The sequence below is a fragment of the Castor canadensis genome, chromosome 10, assembly GCF_047511655.1.
Source record: "Castor canadensis chromosome 10, mCasCan1.hap1v2, whole genome shotgun sequence".
Classification (NCBI taxonomy): domain Eukaryota; kingdom Metazoa; phylum Chordata; class Mammalia; order Rodentia; family Castoridae; genus Castor; species Castor canadensis.
The window spans coordinates 138887404-138900391 of record NC_133395.1 but is presented as its reverse complement, the minus strand read 5'-3'; the positions used below and the strand labels follow the sequence as shown (position 1 = coordinate 138900391).

General features: G+C 36.7%; 1 protein-coding gene across 8 annotated transcripts in view; it reads right to left on the bottom strand.

The window, feature by feature from the left end:
• The window catches only part of Grm7 (glutamate metabotropic receptor 7), a 797981-nt gene that overhangs the window by 310428 nt on the left and 474565 nt on the right, over positions 1 to 12988 (bottom strand). The window contains exon 1 of one of the 8 annotated variants that reach the window (XM_074044294.1): positions 1011 to 1027. The exons of the other annotated variants lie outside the window; for them this stretch is intronic. The gene's annotated coding sequence lies outside the window, so the exon portion shown is untranslated. Of the gene's footprint in view, positions 1 to 1010; positions 1028 to 12988 lie in introns of those variants that run through there. 8 annotated transcript variants of the gene reach the window in all.

Sequence of the window (12988 nt, the reverse complement as noted above, 5' to 3'; positions counted from 1 at the left end):
ATTCCATTTATATTAAGTTCAAAAATACTATAGGATCTTGCTGAGTGGTGTATGCAGTGCACTAAAATGATAAAGAAAAATGGAGAATAGATTATTATAAAAGTTAAGAGCAAGTTACTGTGTTTTTACAAAAACAAAGAGGCATAACATTTCTCATTCAGTGACTGAGTCAGATTATCCAGCAAGAGATCCAGAACAATTTACCTTTCTCCTCTGAATATTTATCTCATTATGATCTTTGGCAATTCCTTGTAAATAAGCAAGAAGTGCTGTGCAAATCTGCCCTTTGAAGACATGAAAGTAGGTGAAATGGGACTGAACATGATGGTACATGCCTATAATCCCAGCTACCTGGGAAGCAGAGGCAAGAGGATCTTAGTTCAAGTCCAACCCGGGCAAAAGCATGGCACCCTATCTGAAAAACAAGCTAAAAACAAAAGGGCTGGGTGCATGACTCAAGAGGTAGGTTTGAGACCCTGAATTCAAGTCCTAGTACTACCAAAAAAAAAAAAAAAAGGAGAGTAGGTCAGAGGAAGGAGCTCAGTTTTGGGAATCAGAAATATCTGGGTTAAAACTAAAATTCAAGTCTTTTTTTTTTTTAATAGTTGCTTGGCCTTTCACATGTTAAATTTTCTAAGCTTGAGTTTAGCTCTAAGGGAGGCAGAATGATGATGGTTAGGAAGTTATTATAATATAATGACTTAACAGAATAATACTATGATAAATATTGTGTAAGATGATAGGGCAATATATTTGTAAATGTATGCGTACCAGTGTCCAAGCTGAGAGACACATATAAGTGTCTAAGCAGAAGAATGGTAGGCAGCTGAATACTAGTGTGACTACTAGTGCAGTACTACCACTAACACAACAATTCAGTGGGACAGCTCAAGGGCACAGATCTCCAGGTCTCTAGTGTTGTTCCACAGGGATTAAAATCTAGTGCTGGCTTGTCTTTTCAAGATTTGAACCAGCATCTTACTGAATGGAGACTTAGTTGAAATACTTACCAAATTCTTAGATAAGCTAATAGTGTGATAGACGCACATAGCAATCTGAAATAAATGAGATGGGATTTAATGAATCAAATGTCCACAAACACAAAACCATTTTTATTGTGAAGTACAAAAAAGTACATAGAACTCAGTTGCCTGGAAAATTAATAATTATAAGCAATCATTGATGCAACTAACACCCAGGTCAAGAAATAGGTTTGCCCCTAAGAGCTGTCTCTGTACTACCAACTTCCCTGCCTCAATCCTTATCCAGGCTTTTATGATAATCTGGTTCATGCTTATCTTTATAATATGTTGCACACACTGATAAGCTAATATAATATTTGGAACTTAAGATGAATGGATTAATAATGTATAAATTTTTGCTCTGCATCTTTTGGTCAATGTTTTGTTTAACATGAAGAATCACTTGTCTGAGCACATTCCATGCTAGTTCGTTAATTTTCCTTTTGACAGTTTGCAGGATGTCAACATACCACAGTTCCTTTGTCCAGCTGATCATTAGTGGATAATTAGATTACTGCCAATGTTTTGATTCTGCCAAAAAGTATGCTAAAATGTTTTATTACATGTTTTGCAGTAGATTTGTGTGTACATGGGAGAATACTAATGTGAAATATAAAGTAATTGTTCAAATTATTGTCCCATATTTCATTGCTAAATACACATAATTTAACTCATACAAGTTCAATTTATTGTTTTGACACTTCTATACTTGAAAGTGCATGCAGAGATAAGATTCAGTAAGCTTTTCAATCACTTCAATAGATTGTTGCTTTTGCTTTTAATACCTGAGTCTGCAATGATGGATATAGAATTCATATAAATTTAAAGAAGAGGTCACCAAACTATGACCTACACATCAATTTGATCTGCCATCAGTTTCTTTTAAACCTGATGCATAAAAAATTGTACATATTAATGAGGTACATATGTTTCAATATACATCGTATTAAAATACCTCAGCAGTCACTTAAAGGAGGAAAGGTATATTCTGGCTCATGGTTTTGGAGGTTTCATCCATGGTTGGCTTGCTATCGGTCTACAGTGTCTCAGAACATCATGGCTGTGGAGCTCTGGCAGAGCAAAACTGCCCGGGTCAGCCATCAGGAAGCAGAGTGGGAGGGAGGAATAGGTTTCAAGGTGTACCTTTCAAAAGCATAACTCCAGTGACTTACGTCCTCCAACCAGGACTCACCTCTCAATAATGCTATCAAGTCATGAATCCATAAGTGGTTTAACCCACTAGTGAGTTCAAGCCCTCATGATCCAGTCACATCCCCAAAATGCCACCAGATGGGGATCATGACAGTCAGTCTTTGGTGGGAAATACTTCATAACCAAGCCATAACGTATGTGTACAGTGTGTACATTTCAAGACACTTCAATGGTTATAGCTAAGCTTATTTTGTATGAATTACAGTTTAATAATGCATCTTGAGCACAAAAAAGTGCTTTTAAAAAATCAATATATCCCTTAAACTATAAATTCCTTAAAAATCTAAATTTTAGAATCTAAATTTATTCCTTTAAAACATAAATTATATTAAATGAATCACACATGCTTAGTGATAAAATAAAATTTCTGGAAAATGTACTGTTCCTTTATTTTGATGAGAAAGATTTTTCAAGGTATTGTTTGCATATTTTAAAGGGAAGTTTCAATTTCTTTCCTTAGCCTTAAGGGACACTGTAAATACTGAATATCGTTTAGAGTTTTTCCAGATCGAATGGTGTCCATTTAAAGGCAGTTTACAAAGGAAGGTGAACTGTTATTTTTTTCCTTCACTATTACACCTATTATTTAAAAGATATTTGTCAGAAATTTGATTCTCCACAGCACATTTAACTTTCTGATATTTTCTGGCACAAAAAGAGAACACAAAGGTAGTAAATGAAAAGTTTTGATCAGGTAGATTAGCGCACTGTCTTGAACGCTCCCCACTACTTGCACGGCAGGCAGAGGTGAGCTGACCTGTGAGTGTGCACCCACCGCTCTGTCCACCTTGGACACCATCAGCCACACATTGCTACTAAACAATTGAAATATGGCCATAACAACTTCTATGTGCTGTAAAAGGAAAAATACACTCAGGATTCTGAGACGTACTCTGAAAGATAATGCAAAATATTTCATTAAGAATTGTTGATATGCTGGGCCCTGGTGGTTCACACCTGCTCCAGAGGCAGCAATCAGAGGATCTGAAGTTAGCCTGGGCAAATAATTTGTAAGACCATATCTCGAAAAAACCCATCACAAAACAGGGATTAACTCAAGTGGTAGAGTGCCTGCCTCTGAGTTCAAACCCCATACCACCACCAGAGAAAAAAGGAATTGTTGAGATAATATGCTATCTATTGGGTTAAGTAAAGCATATTTTAAAAAATTAAATTCTTTTATCTTTAAAAAAGGGGCTAGTAGAAAATGTAAAATTACATATATGCTTGGATTATATTTCTACTAGAAAGCATTGATATCCATTTTAGTAAAATAAAATATTACAAAAAGTTTGTAGGCTCTTTTTCAACAACCTAGATATTTTGTGCTACTCTACAAATCAATACACATTTTTTGGTATTTAATACAAAAAATAATTTTGCACTTAGGAGTGCTTGTTTATTCTTAGTGAAAAGTATTAATACACTTAGATACAAGTATCTAAGTAGATCCAAAAGTAAATTTTATAATGCAAAAGCATAGAGAAATTACAGTTCCACTTGAAAGATAAACATTGAGGTTAATTAAAATAAACCTTAAGGTAGACTTCATCTATTCCATGTGGTATGGCTATACATGTGTATTTCATGGGGTTGACATTTGGATGACTTAAACACAGATGTTTCTGTTTTTACATCCTTGTTTTGCAGTGATTAGCTTAAGTGGTATTTGAAGTATCTATGGTATTTTGTAATTGACTGCTTCTTGGTGATGTATTATTTCAAAATTATCTATTTAAGTGCCCTTGCACCAGAAATTATTTGACAAATATTCATGTAATTATTTAATAGGGACGTGTGTGTATAAGCAATAACTGAATGCATGTCCTTTTTTGTATGGGGATGCATTCAAGTATTATTTTCTAATAACATAGGAATGGCCTAAAAATCCTTTTCTTTGGAGGTTGGGAGGCTGTGTGGCAGTACTGGGCTTGAACTTAGTTTGTGCTTCCTAAGCAGGTGTTCTACCACTTGAGCCACACCTTTCTTAACAAGAAATTTCACTTTCTTGTTATCTATTTAGATCATAAAGTTCACACTTTCAACACCTTCGAAACCACTTCCCTGTCATGTCCACTCAAACTAAAGTTCTAGTAGATGGAGCGGCCATTTACTGAACGTCGGAATTGCTGCAGCACTTGAAAGCATCTAATTTTCATGTGTCTAAGTGAGACATCTTAAACCATTTTCCATGGAAACCCATGAAATAGAAAATACAATCCTTCTTTCAAGATCAATGTCTTGGTAACCAACATTTTCACTCTGATGTTTGAAGGTCAAAGGAACTTTTTCTTTGAATTTAGGTTAGAATTGATAATTGAAACCACACATAAATAGCACCAGAAAAAAACAATGCAAGAACATTACCCACTTAAAATAGTAAAAATCCCAGCAAAATTCCTATCCATGAAATCACAGTTTGTGAAGAGGGAGACCCAGGCACCCAGTGTATGGAGGTAGCTTAATGCAGGTAAAATCTAAACACCCAGCTGCTGAACCCCTGCAGGAACTGAGATAATACATTGCAGTTTGGTTGCTTAAAGTCATAAAATCTCTGTCACATAACTAACAGGGCAGCCTCACCCAGCTTTCAGCAAACACCGTTTCAGCTTACTCACATCTAAACTAATTAATCACCATATACTAAGATACTCCCAGAAGATTTTTAGGTTTCAGTCTATACTTTTACTTTTGTTTTTCTCTGTTTATTCAACAGATGTATTGAATACCTTAAACATTCTAGTCACTATTCAGAGTGAACTCAAGCTTTAATAAATGCAATATGGAAACTTCTGCCTTACAGAGTTTAGATGCTCCTTCATGAGGCAGAACTGGGTTTTGTTGTTCATTATGAGTTTGTGATTGTTGGAAGAGAATTCTCAGTAAAGCTAAACAATAACACAAATACCTATGGCATCACTGACCTGTTCTGCATTATAACAGAGAGCTTCCTTATCACAAAAGAAGAAAAAAAGAGAAGAGGAAATATTCATCTTGGTTTTCTACCTACTAGGCCTATAAATAAAAATCTCGTGAAAACCCAAAGGCACTAGGAGGTCATGAGATTACTTGGCAAAAATCAACAACATAGTGTAGAAGTCAGCAACTTTCATTCATATCTGTCTGAGCATTATGAGAATCCCTCCAAAAGAGCCAAAAACTCAACAGTAAATTAAAGGCATAAGACAACCAGAGAGAAACAAAACACAACAAAAACTTGGAAGAGAAAGAGATACAGAGTCAGACTTGGGGAAAGGAGGATCCTTATGGCGAAGTCCATAAAACATACTTTAAGAATGGCTCTTGATTTTCTCATCTGTGCAGTGAAAGGTTTTACAGTGATTCTTAAGTCATACTGAGTTCTAGACTTTAAAGTAAGCAAGATTTTTATGTAATCTATGTATCATCATCTTAGAAGTAAAAGCACATGCATAAACACTATGGTGTTACAAGTTTTTGCCTGGTTCAGGAGCCTCCTTACCCTGAAATAGATAACTTCACATATCCGTTCAGCTTTAAAGTGATAATTTTACTCCATTATTATCAGTTTAAGTTAATATTAATAGGACATACTCAAAATCACAATAGTAGTGAATATTTAAATTGCTGAGAACCAACTACTTTCCAGGCACTACACTAAGCACTTGATCTATGGCATCACAGCAAACCAATATTGTTGGTACTATTACCATTTTCCATTATAGATATATACTTCAATGTGGTCCAGCTGCTTGAATATCTTCTTACACAATCAACTGACTTACCAATTTTTTTAACTAAAGAACTTACTTCAGCATTTATTTATATATACCTTGGCATAACTGATTCATATTTACCTTCCTCAATGAGTCATAAACTCCAAAAACAGACTTTAATGAGTTTCATTCCCAGTGTAATCCCATTATTTGCATATGATCTAGGATTTAGGTATCGCTTAATAAATATTGGCAGAATAAATTGATGAAAGAATGAATGAATTATGAATGAACCTATACAAAATGGAATAGCTTTTGAAAAAAAGAAAGCCCAGATTCCTGACCAGATCTGCTTGGCTTCAGAGCTCCACATACTATTCACACAGTGATAAACAAAAAATAAAAAATATATCATGTTAAATGCAATAAAATTGAGTATTGAAAAGAAACATACTAAATACAAATATGAAGTCAGGAAAGCAGATAGGTGGAGCACAGAAATATATGTGGGAGAAAATAAAATTGGTTCTGAGCCTTGCACTGGCCAAAGCTAAAAGAAAAATGATGAATTACTTCTGCTTTCACATTTGACTTTCTCCATCTCATAATGTCTCTCCTATTATAATCCCCCATTTTTGCTCACCTGTCTCATGACTTGAAAAATATACAGCCTTTCTTAATAGGCATTTTTCACAGAGACTTGGATGCTACAATGGAAAAACACTAGCTTCCCTATGGTTATATACTTGGGAAGAAAAATATACACAGAAGAAACAGAAATGCATTTGACGGAGTGTACCAATACGTGCAGGAAAATCTGCTCCCTCCCCTCATTCCCAGTGCTGGACCTCCATAAAGGATAGCAGTGCAGAGAACTCACTCCTTTAGTTGTGCTCAAGTTTGGTACCTTAAGAAAGTTACCATATTCAAAATTGAGCAGGCTCTGTGAGATTTCATTTTGCCACCTGTGCACGCTTGCTCACCTTTGTGTACTATCTGAAAGCCAAAGAGTTAATTTGTTGATTTACAGTTGTTTATTCTGTTAATGTGTGGTCTATCTGAACTCAGAGGAAAAGGTTGAGAGAAGAAGATATGTCCCCAAGATCAAAATGGCAATGTACCTATTCAATCTCCAACAGGGAACACAGTATTTCAACTCTAGTTGATGCTCTTTGATACAAAATGTCTTCTGAACAGAATAGAATGAACTCTGAATGGAAAATAATATGCGGGGTACAGATTCTTTTCCTGCTGTTCCCAATGAACCTCCTAGCCTTAATAACACAGATAGTGCAGTGTACAATGTTTAACTGTGGATGGTTGTGGCCAAACTAGGTCATTCAAATCATTTCTGGCATTCGTGTGGGACACATTCAAGAATTCTCTGAACAGTTCTTGATTTGTCCTACAAGCATTTACTGTTGCACAATTGGATATAGACAATTCAAGCCATGCCAGCCTTCTCTATTTGCTTTTCCAGTGGCTTTCATTGGTCTTGCAGTATCATTTAGCACTACCTGCCTTTGTACAGGGTCCTCCATCAGTGGAAAAGAACAAAGGCATGAAGGTTCAGCAAATTGGACACCCAGAGAGATAATAAAAGGAAGGCAGCAGCTTAGGCTTACACATAGGAGGCAGGTAAGGAAGAAAACCTGCTTCAGTCTGCAAGGGTTACAGCAACCCCTGAACTAAAACTGTAATCAAGACGGTGCTAAACAAAGATTTGGGGCAGCCTCATGTTCCTAGATACAGAAAGAGCATATGTGAAATATGTTCCTTAAAGTGGTTTGTTTTAAATATAAAACTCCACCAAGGGTACCTTTTCTTCCTGAAAATTGACATTCTTGTATTCTTTACAGGCTTATTAAACATTTGGGCAATTTCATGCCAAAAAGGCAAATACAAATATATAAGAGAAGCAGAGTAATTCCACTGTTTTGTGATTTTTTAAGTTAGAAAAAATGCTTACTGATAAAGGGTTTAAGAAAACAAATGAGATTATGTTGTTATCAATCTAGGGCTTAGAATACTGAGTTGACAGCTCTTGGGTAAGTCATGAGATACCTGTGCTCTTTAGAGGTGGTTAAATCATCCCATGTAAAATGTCCAGACGATGTCAGGCATATAATATGAGCTCAATAAATTCAACTTATTTCAAACTGATGCTGCAAAAATATTTTTTGGCTAATCAGGAAAATTGGATAATAGACCATATGATAGCTCTGTGAGATGTGATAGCAGCATTGCAGTCACATCTAAGAATATTAATATTCTTAGAGAAGTACACTGGAATATTTGGGAAAGGAAGAGACTGATGGCTGGGATTTTCTTTAGAATGCTTAAGGTAAAAAAAAAAAAGAAGTCAAATGTGGCCAAATCCTGATCATTGCTGAAAGCAAGTTATGCCTATATGGAAGTTTAAAACTCTGCTTATTTTTGACTTTGTATAAGTTTTTGTAATAAAATCAACTTTTAGATATTAGTTAACATACTTCATTATATCCATATTTAGTTAATATCGGTTACTACAATCTTACCCACATATAAACTAGTCTTTAGAAGTTTCTGAAATATGGCATTGTCCCTCTTGTCACAAATAGGGTTATAACACAGCATGAATTTTGCTCTAGCATTTTCCAAGGAAAGCACAGGAGGCAAGAGGCTTATACAGCAGTGCTGAGGAACAGTGAATTCCCAGGACTGTTGTAATCCTTAGGACTTCTTTCAATGGGTGAAAATTCACCTTGGTGTGGCCTAAAAAATTAGAAAAAATTTTACTTCAAAAAGGGCACATGTCTAGTTAATTTCTTTCAGACTTGGTGGGTTGAAGACACAAACATCATGAGGGATCAGCTTTAATTTTTCATTTCTGCTTTTTACTCTGGAATTTCAGACTCTGACTTCTCAGAGGTTGGCCAACTCCAACCTCTACAAGTCTTCATGTTAAGAACTAGAATGAAGTTCCTTTCTTTAGAAATCCCTAAGAGTCTATTGGCTATGCCTGGCTGTGCAGGTGTTCTGAATCCAGTCAACACAAGGCTTGTAGAAGACTGTCTTCAAGTCTTGGGCTCTTGCCAGGCTCAATGCCACTATAGCCACATGGATTAAGGTAGAGTTAGGGAAATGGGGGCTTCCATATGGCTAAGGATATAAGTGACTGGAATCTGGGAAATGAGACCAACAGTCATCTCATATAACTAAGACCAACCATTGTAGCCTTAACAGATAAATGGAGAAATAAGGGATTATTTTTGTAAAAGAAATATTAGCTCTATTCAGTTGCCCATGTACCAACTCAATGACTTTGGGACTTTATATGTGACAGTTTTATGTTCTGTTAGCACAACTGGCATTCAGTGTTTTCACCGTTCCTATATAACTTCTTGTTATGTAAGTATTTATATTTGGCCTCTTTAGATTGCAGCTTGAGAACTAGACCATGTCTTTCAAAAAGATATCAAGTTCATATCTTGCAGGGGATGTAAGCCCTGGCTTCAACCATGGATGCATGACAGGGATCCCAACATCGGAGGCCACTTTCATGATTTTTTCAACATCAACACATAATGGATTTAATTCTTCTATCACTCCACAGGCTGCTTTTCAAATACCAGGTTCCCCCCCCTGCTACCCTACTGACATCCTTCTTCTCTTCCTCCTTCTCTTTCCTCCCTCTGTTGCCAACATTCTCATCTTTGTTCTCTCATAGGCACTCACTTGATGCTAGACAGTGTCTCAAGTACTTCTTATGAACATGATCTCACTTAATCCTAGCAACACTTTACAAAAGGAAAAACTCAGGTTCAAAGAAACAAAAATAATTGGCCCAAATGTATATATCTAGCAGACAAGGCTCAGACATAAACTCAACTCTACCAGACACAATAGGGTATTTTCAGCACCTCTATGGTCATGCTTCCACCACTCCACATATCCTACTTGATTTGAACTTCTGGTTGAAGGAGAAAAATAAGAACAAGACCAGAAAATCTCAATATTCCTCCCTCCCAATCATGCAGACAAAACAGCATTGTATTTATGTCAGTGAAATTTGTACAATGAGTTTGACAAAGGTAAGTAAGTAGTTCATATATCTTCATGTTTTTCATGAAGATATATTTGCTCTTGTTTTCAACTAAGATGTACTTGTGTCTACTTTACCTTAAACAATAATTTTCAAATAAGGGTGATTTTTGTTCCCCAGGGGACATTTGGCAATTTCTAGAGGCATTTTTGTTTGGCATAAAAGGAGAAAGTGGCACTATTGTCATATAGTAGTTAGACACTGGATAGATGTCCACACTGCCCAGGGCAGTCCCCTTCTCACATCAAAGAATCCTCCTGAATTAAATGCACTTTATCTAAAGCTAAGAAACCCTTCTTGAGCACAGAGGTCAACAGTTCTTTTGCTACAAAGAACCTAAGAGTAAGTATTATAGGTCACACAGGACTTATGATCTTTGGTGCAATGAGTTAGCACTGCTTGCTGTTAGGTGAACACATCCATAGGCAGTACACAAACACATGGTCATGAATGTGTTTCAATAAAACTTTGTACATATATGCGGGTGTACAGGGCAGGGGTCAAATCTGTCATACAGATAGAGTCATACATTGCTAGGCCTTAGTCTACAGTGTCCCCGAAGCTGCCTGAATTCAGCCCAAAGGTGGAACAAGGTTCTGTTATCAAATATTCCCAGGAAGACTCTATTTTCAGGCAAGCAACCATGTGCTTGTTCTCATGGGATTAGGGAATCCTAGTTTATTTGAGGTCATCAACTGTGTTTTCCATAAAGAACTCAAAGCTATTTTATATAGGAGGGGGAAATATATGGATAGCATTTATGGAAAGAACAAACTAGCTTAAGGATTACAGTCAGCCGTCATTGTACCCATCGACGATTACCTCAAGGGGACACAGTCATCCTGTTTGTAATGGGGTTGTGTGGCCCACTTGGTGAGAAGCATCCAGACAGTAGAACCATGGGACATGAGTATGCTATTGAACACAAGCCTGGTCAGCAGAGTGCAAACTCCTAGTCAGCAGGAAAAGTTAATTAAAATGCTTCCACCTACATTATTTCATGGGATCCCAAGGAGAACCTCATTTACTCAGTAAGCCTCTCTGAGCTCTCACTAACAGGTATTGGGTTATGGAGGCACAAGGAACTGAGCTTTCCCTTCAAGAAGATTCTGGTGTAGTGAAGAAGGCAGAGGTAGGAAGGCATGACACTAGTATGTGTTCATGGGAGAGGCTGGGGACCCAACCTGGGTTAGGGGTGAAGCTGGGGAAGAAATGGCCAGGGAAGTTCTCTGAGGTTGTCTTGCTGAGTTAAGTGCAAAATAAGGAGTCAATTTAGAATTAGGGGTGGAGTATAGAGTTGAGGGCTCAGGGAGCATATGCAGAATGTCAGTCCAGCAATAAGATGGGATGTAGATGGAGAGAAAGAGGACACTGTAGGTATAAGGATGACAAAGCCATGGAGCTGAGAAATAGTAGGAAATGGTTATGTGACTGTAGAATGACAAGAAGTCTGGGGGAGATCTAAAGATAAATTTAGAGAAGGTAATTCAAGAAAAGATGGATGTTTACAAAAAGACATTTCCTGGCTTAATCTTGCTGGCTACTCTGAGGGGTATGGACTAGGTTCTTTAAATGCTGGAGAATATGGAGGTCAAATTTCAAAACTCAAGTCACGATGCAAAATTCTCATTTAAAGAGAAGAGTAGAAGTGAGGAAGCTTAGTAGAAAGCTGCTATACTTCACACAAGAGAGGGGACAGTCACTATACAAGGAGACAAGGAAGTAGACAAGGGACACTTAGCAGGTAGTGGTTTCTAAGCTTGAAAGTTCCTTTAAAGAGGCAGGGAAGGAGATATAATTTCCCATCTTACAAATGAGTTAACAGGTCAGAAAGTTTGCATCATCAGATCATTATCTCAAATGTGAAGGTCATGTTTACTCTACTCTTCCATCTTACTACATATGCATATGAATATGCACAGTAACTAAATTCAGAGTGTTTACATATGCTGAACCTCAAGAAAGCCAATTTCATCCAAATGACTTACAAATGTCTCATTACAAGGAAATATTTTTAGTTGGATTTTTTTTTTCTGGAGAGGAAACTGAGGTCCAGAGACTTGTGCATCACGTAATGTGCCTAAGGATCTAGAAATGATAACAGAAGAGACTGGATTTCCACCACACCGTGCTACCTCTCTCAAAAAGCATGACCCTGAGATGAATGTTCTTCCAAACTCCCTTCCCTACCATGATAATCATATGTGACTATTTCAATTTCCATCAAAAAAATTAAAATAATATAAAAACAAAATAAAATAATGCAGTTTCTTCATTCATGCAAGCCACATTTTAAGGTTCTATAATCATGCCTGGCCACCCTATCATATGACACAAAAGCTACTTGTCAGATTCAGAAAAGCCTACCGACCAGGGTGGCTCCTACAACACTTCAGATCCCAAAGACATCTGCCATATTCGAAAACTAGTGAAGGGGGAAAACTTGGGGCAGATTTTCCGTGCTACAAACACAGGGACAACAAGGAGCAGCTGTCATTTTTTTTTTCTTTCTCCTCATTCTCACCTATTTGTGGAAATATGACAGACTCAGAAATCTTAGGTCAGCGGTTCTACCTTAAATTCTACCTTAAAACAAGGATAAAGTATGATGTGAATTACAAAGAAAAGCTTAAACAAAGATGCTCTGGATTTCTGTCTAAACGACTGCCTTCTTGGTTCTATGTTTATTAATGCAGTTTAATGGAAACTGGGGATTAAGGCTGATATAGAAACTCTACCTAACAAACACATAAAGGGGATTAAAGCTTAGTATAAGAGTCCACATAATCTGATTTCTTTTCATGCCCACATGTACAGAAATAAAAATAAAGTGAAACAAGCCAAGACTAAAATCACTTAGGATAATATCACAAACAGACTCAGGCTAACAAAATTGCAGTTTTGAAAAATTAATGACCAATCATAAATGCAACTTGTAATTCTGAAAGAAAAACTGGGCAAACAGGATTTAGAAA